Below are 7,151 nucleotides of genomic sequence, written 5' to 3' on the forward strand. Positions count from 1 at the left end.
AACTTAGCAGATCTTTTCAAGGCTAGAGCCAATTGTAATAGTACTTATGTGATCAGACCCAAATGAATAAATAGAATTATGACAATCAAACACACAGAAAATGTTGGTCACTACTGTCTAGTAAATCTCTCCTCTTTCTGTGTGTCTGTGTGGTCTTTTGTAGCTAGATGGGAGTTCATCCTACCTGCACAAGCAGTGTGTTAGTTCAGTGCTGAAATTGAGCCCGTATTCACTATTGAAAAGACTCCACAGCTGCTTCTCAGCTTGAACAGCCAGAGCCTATAATGCACCCAACAGTAACAGACTGTAAATACATATGCCATATAATCAGAAATCTAATTAAAGCTAGCATGCTAAGCTCTCTGTGGGGAGAAGGGATGAAGAAAAAAAGGAGTTTACATCTGTGATTCTATGCTAAAATTTTACTCTGGACTGATCCAACTTCAACATTCTAGTCTTGCTCCTTTCAATTCCTCAGCCATATCAACCCATAAGTTCCTCAAGTCCATTGCACCAAGTCTACCATTTGTGTGGTCAGATGCTAAGCTGGGTACACAAAATGGTCCTATTTTACTGAAAACACAAAACTGTGCCCCTGCACAATGTGTGCTTTTAAAAAAATGTGCAGATCCAGGACCACGGCTTGTCTCAAGTTCTATACTACTATTACTGCAATGGGTTTTTGAAATATTTTATCATTTAATTCCTCATTTATCATTAACATTCCTCTTCAGCTCTTCTGCCCATCAGAATAGGAAGGAGATAGTAGGACTGCCATATTTTTTAATAAGGCTGCTCAGAGACACAGAACTTATGAAGAAGCCCCAATTATTTTTTTTAATTAAAAAAAAAAATACTCCTTTTATTTGCTTTCTGCTGTTTGAAACTTTATGGTTAACTTAGGTCTGTCTTTCAAGAAATTCTACAAATTTGTGTTCGACAAATAATACAGTTCTTTTTTTTAAAGGCTGAGCTATTCACATGACAAATTAACTCTATGATTTGAGTGCTGTCTAATCTACCAAAACTGATTTATGATAAGAATCAAACTGGCAGCAGAAATAACAGAAAAAATACATTGCAGGTGCATTTGCTAAATCATGACCTACAGACAAATATGCTCTCAAGTTGTGCTTCATTCTGCACCCACATGGCAGTTTTTGCAGTGTAAGAAAAGGACTATGGTGACACTTCTCACATACCCCAGTGCTAAATCAATCTTCTTGGCTTAAAAAACTGGCAAATGTAGTTTGAGCAATCCAAGTTGATTTTGCATTGAAATTGATTATAACAAAAGGTTTAATTTATCTCAGCTTGGTTTCTCCTTTTCTGTAAGAGTTTAGTAGTCCTAAGCCTTTTTATTCTGCAACCTACCTTTTGCTCTTGTGTATATATGTTCTTACTGCCTGGCTGCTTTGAACTCCTGAACTGTAGTTAACAACAGGATTTGTCTTCTCTTTCCTACTCTTTGCCTCTCACTCCTCCCCATTAGTCTGGTACTTCAAGTCACAAAGTCAGTTCTGGTACATTTTCCTATCTATTTATGCATTCATTTTTGTTGACTTTTATTTTACAACAAAGTGATAAGAACTGTTTAGAGGTTAGGAGCAGAACATAACATGCTAGTTGCTACCTCCAGATTAAAAAACCTGCATGATAAGCAATAGAAAAACAACAACTTTGAAATTAAAAATAATTTAGTCATAAATTCTAGACCCTCAGAAAGCAAAACCACTTGCTGATTTGTTTCTTTTTAATCAACCCATAATTAAAAAGGAAAGGTAGTGTATTTCCTGAAGATGATCAAGAACCAGAGAATCATTTGTCTGGAAAAGACCTTTAAGATAATCAAGATCAAATAAACAGGTATATTAAAATAAACTATTGCATTAAATATTAATGATTCTCTAAGGCACTGGGCACAAAGCTGGAAAATGACATTTTAATATAAATTTTAATTTCAGATTGATTTTTTCTCTGTTTTCTAAATGGAATGTCCTTGTATACATGGCAGTTAGGGCTAGAATTCACAATACTATGTAACTTGCACTAAGACAACTAGCAATAAAATAATGGCTGAATATCACTAAAATTTGGGCTAAAAATCATAACACATAGGAAGCTGCTTTATGGAGAGCTCAGCCATAAAGGGCAAGATGGGACATAACCTCATTAACTTTTTTAGTAAGTCAATCCGTCTGTAAGAGTCAGACAGATCCTTTACTTACATGTGATTGTATATGCAAAAAAAGCAATAACTTTGTCTGTAGCACACCTTTGGGCCCAAACAGCTAACAAGTTTAAATGTTAAAATACTTGGGTTCCAGTTCGAGAAAACACTAGTAGCAAGTCAGGAATTTCTTTGAATCATCTGAGCTTACACACAAAAATGCTACTAGTCATATTTTTGTAAATGCAGGGCAAGTCTCATAAACAAAGAGATTTCCTTTCCCTTTGAAGATATGGTATAGGTAGTGCCAAGAGTAGTAGAGACAGATAAAAAGCACCACAGGTAGATAAAACAAAATGCTGAGCCAGTCTTAACTTGCAATGCCAATTCAAATTTGTTCAGAGTATTTTTGATTAATTTTGTGGTAGCAAGCTTAATTCCTTACCAAATCTATCTACATACCAGTTTTATTGATATTTCTGCAGATAGCACAAATGATTTCCAGCCCCTTCCTGTTTCCCTGCTACTGTGTGACACAGTGTTACTGCATTGAAGGCATGAAGCATCTTTAAATGGAGGCTGGATTCTATTGATTTCTCAGTCATCACCACTGAGCTTTCCTTACCTGCTGACTTCTGTTCTGCAGAGTTCCTCATGACAAGCTCCTACTGACACTGTGCTGTACACTGACACTTTTCCTCAGAAGCTCTCCAGCCTTGCCTCACCACATTCTGTAACAGTCTGCTCCAAGTGCAGAGAGAGGATGATCCATACTGCTGTAGTGTAGGATACCTTCCTGTAAAACTTTGGTTCTCAAGTGTAAAGAGGATCCCAACTGAGGTTCAGAGCAAAGCTGATTACTTCAGCCAAGCCCTTAATTTGCAGCAAAATCTGAACACCTGGTCAGGGACACAGGTGTATCTTAGTTTGAGTTAAAATCCTTATGCATTGCAGCTGAAGCACTGGGCTCCTACCTGTAGTATTACTTTGCCTTTGGTTGGGTTGGCTGTAATCCTGCAGTTACCAGATAAACTTATCACAAATCTTATAGTGTATCATATGCAACCTGAAAGGAGAGCTTTGGTGCTTTAAAGCACTGGAGTTTAACTTATTAAATGTTTATTCTGCCATCTGCCTGAAGCTTTATGTATTCACATTAGAAGAACAAAAGACAAAGATGGCTTAGTTATAACTCTCTGCAGTAGTAACAGCAGCTCTGCCTTGATGTTTTTCCCTTCATTTAATACCCCACCTATTTCAAAGGCATTTCAAGTGTTTACAATACAGAACTAAATCTGCATGCAAAAGTAACACAGACTTGTGCTATACATCAGCAGCTGTATTCCACAAAACAGAACTAAACCAGAACCAGCTCCTCTCCTGTCCTGGAAGGCTTGCTCAATAGCAGGCTTTCCAAGTGAGCCTGCATTAGGCTTGCTGCCGGAAGAGAGTCTGATCTATGCTGGAACAGGAGGGTAAGCAAGTTTCAATTTGCCATCTCTTTGGATTTGACAGCATTGTACTGCAAAACCTGCAGTTTATTAGCACAAGTACCTATGATAATTTTAAAAGTCACACTGATAAATCTAGAAATTTGATGAAGAAAGGGCACCAATCTGTAACACAGTAGTCATTGTACTAAAGTGTATAGTTGAGAGAACTATGTTAAAGTCTCTCAAGTACTTCAAACTACAATATAAAGGAATATTTCCATACAATACTTAACATTATATGGAAATGTTCTGCTCTCAGTTCTACTGACATGGCTGTGCACCGGTGTACAGAACTTTCACACAGAAAACAGTGGAACACCTATCAGGAGCACTGTACTTATTGATGGTCCCCAAACTTCATGAGCAAAGTAATATGATTAGTTTGCTAGATCATTTTTGCTAATTCTGATATTTCAAAATTGTATTGCAGTTTTTTTTAAGTTGTTCTCTTTCTTGTATAATTAAACAACTCTATTCTATCTGGCTCCTCAAGCTTTCTTGTCCTTTAACTTTTCACTCTTCCTCTTAGAGTTTCATGGACTCCACTTCTACAGAATACTTCTATAGTATTTTCAAAAAGTAGGAAATAAACTTTCTATTAATAAGAAAGACACAGACAGATAAATGTGAGATGCAGTAAAGAGGAAGAAAAGCAGTAGCTAAAACTGGACAGATGAAAAGACTTCAAGAACATTTTAAGCTGAAGTAAGTAGGGAGAGTAAAGAGAATAGAGAACAGGAATGTAACACACAACAAAATAAATAGCTGAAAGCCTGCAGTAAAACATGATTAGAGAAAAAGCTGACATGTGAGAATGACTAAAATTTTCCTTGTTTGTTTTTTTTTCCTTACTGTTACATGAGCAATAGTGCAGTTTCACTAGTGGAAGAGTCTCTAAACAGGTTAATAGCTCTAGAAGTAGATCAGGAGTTGCCTAGCTAATAGGTTTCTATTTTCTAAGTACAAAATTTTTCTCCCCATTAATAAAAAAAAAAATCCCTAGTTTAATTGCATCAGTTGGTATGTTGTCTTCTGACTGAATTCCTGTAAAGTGATGCTGTCCTCAAGGCATTTTTTCTTAATAGCTTTATTTTGGCAAGTCTTAAGGGAAAATTAACAGTAGAGGTATGCATTTTGAAAAAAAATTTGTTAATATTCTGAGAAGTTGTGATGTAGGGTAAGAAAAAACCACTAATATTGGGGAATTATGACGAAAAAATTCCCAAATTACCTTACAGTAAGGCATGATTTCCTTAACTTGGATATCAAGACAGACATATTTAATAATAGTATTTTTCTTCTTAAATGGTATCTGCCTGCATACAAAGTGAGTATTTTTTTTTTGTAAAAACAAAACTAACAACAAACTCCCCATGCCCCAGTAAACCCAAACAAAACAATCCACAGTGCTTTATGCTTTTCAGTCCACTACAGCTTTTATGTCAATGTTATGACAAGGTATCAGCTGGCCCTAATTTCAATGTTTGAGACAAGGACAGTACAAAAAGAGACAAGCCAAACTGAAAAAAAGCAAAGTGTATGGAGGAAGTGAAATAAAATTACTCAAAATAGAGGTATTTTTTCTCATTCTAAGATATAACATGTTCATGATGGAGAGCTTCTAAAGCACAAGCATACATATCCTGAAAATCTTAGTTACTCTTCAACCATCATTAGGCTCTATAGCTGAGAAAATAGTTATGCAGCAGGGAACTGCTACAGCAAGCTTAATGATGTGGGGATTAGAGTTGAAAGTGAGAGCACTAGACATTCTTTTCTAGCAAAATAGTTCAAATCCCAAGTGAGACAGCAGGATAAATGAGCCAGAGGGCCTCCATTCATTCTCCAGCAGACGACACATCACAAAAGATCCATACATTGTGCCAGGAAAATACTCAGCAAGAATGAGAAGCCTTGGAAACAGAAATTCTTGACTTAGAGTCTGGTTGAAGGTCACTACTCTAATACTGCACAGTTCACATATTTGCATTTGATATATTGATATGTAAAGGAATTTCTGAGTTATGTTCTTTTAATTCTGCAAATGATCCAAAGATTGAGACAAATATTAATCTTTTCAACTTCATAGGTTGGTGGAAGGGGACTAAAAGAAATGCTTCACATTATTGAAGGAGCTACTAAAACTATACAGACAAACTGTTTTGTAATTTCTGTGTAAAGGAAAACAGTGTCAGACTTAAAGTTTTCAGTTTTCATACCAGAGCTTCACTATAAATTAATAAGCCTACATGTAATTTGTTTGTCATGGTCTTGTTTAATGGTTTCAGAAAATTTCTATTAGCTAATTAAACATGATGAACTGATGTTTACTGATTTGCTAGCCCCCTACTTGACTTCAAAACAAACCTATGCTACATTGATTTTTTTATTATTCCATGATGCTTAAATCAAATGAGATTAGACACAGTTAAGAAAGCAGCACTAATCTGAAGACACTATTCCATCAAATAAAGTGACAGGCCTTTCATTAAAAATGTACAGAAAAGACTCCAACAGTGACTAGATTATTTTCCTTTTTTCTGAAACCCTTTTATATGACAAAAAGGGTACTTAGCCTGGCATCTAATTATAATTCAAATAATATAATCCATTGCAAAGGATTATGCAATCCTTGCACAGTTTGTAAGTGCCATTTACTGCAGGAACCAATAATGCACTGAGACGTGGAACTTCAGTGCAACAAATCAGATACATGAGTGTCCAAACACTGGCACTGGTGATTGCAATCAGCTGCTGGAACACATAGAAAAAGTTATGGGCATGAAATTAATGGCTGTTTTCAAGAAGTTTAGATTAGCAGTTTGCTGTTTGAACTCAGTTTATTACTGCATGTGGCCAAAGAGGAAGACACAAATAAGTATTTGCTCTTTTTCTTGGCTGAATGCACATGGACACAGCAGACACTAATGTGATTCACCATTACAATGATTGTAAACTGCTGGGTGCTTTTCCTGGACTCCAATTGGACAAATACTGTCTGAGAGTATTCTTTAGCCAGATACACCCAACTCTAGAAATAATAGTGTTGTGATTCAGCAGTAGGGACTGTAAGGTATGGCTGGCATGCTTCATCTTTTCAAAGCAAAACCATCTAAAAATACATAATTCAGAATATCTTATAATTTTGCCATCTAAGCAACAAAGGCATGACATCTCATTTCTTGAAATCAAATTTCTAACCTCATGAAGCACACCTGCCTCTAAAGTACTTGCACTTTGGTTCTTATGTTGCAGCACACTGGCAACAAGACTGAGAAAATGCGCTTGAAGTGTAGGACACACATGGATCCTTAAAGCTTTAGCTCAGACAAAAACACCACCTAAATAAGGGAATGGTTAAATTAATTTCACCATGAGGGTCTTGCTCATGAATGCATTTCAAAGTTCTTACTATCATCCTCCTTTGCTGATAGCATGGCACATAGAAATAGAAACCAGTCTCTGACCCCTGCACATACAACTAAAGT

At 36.1% G+C, this 7,151-nt stretch overlaps 1 protein-coding gene across 4 annotated transcripts in view; it reads right to left on the bottom strand.

Annotated features, from left to right (window-relative positions):
- The window catches only part of BCAR3 (BCAR3 adaptor protein, NSP family member), an 86,316-nt gene that overhangs the window by 77,498 nt on the left and 1,667 nt on the right, over nt 1-7,151 (bottom strand). Inside the window, exon 1 of one of the 4 annotated variants that reach the window (XM_085586480.1) lies at nt 2,796-7,047. The exons of the other annotated variants lie outside the window; for them this stretch is intronic. The gene's annotated coding sequence lies outside the window, so the exon portion shown is untranslated. Of the gene's footprint in view, nt 1-2,795; nt 7,048-7,151 lie in introns of those variants that run through there. 4 annotated transcript variants of the gene reach the window in all.

This window comes from Lonchura striata, chromosome 8, assembly GCF_050655825.1.
Source record: "Lonchura striata isolate lonStrDom1 chromosome 8, ASM5065582v1, whole genome shotgun sequence".
NCBI classification, from domain to species: Eukaryota; Metazoa; Chordata; class Aves; order Passeriformes; family Estrildidae; genus Lonchura; species Lonchura striata.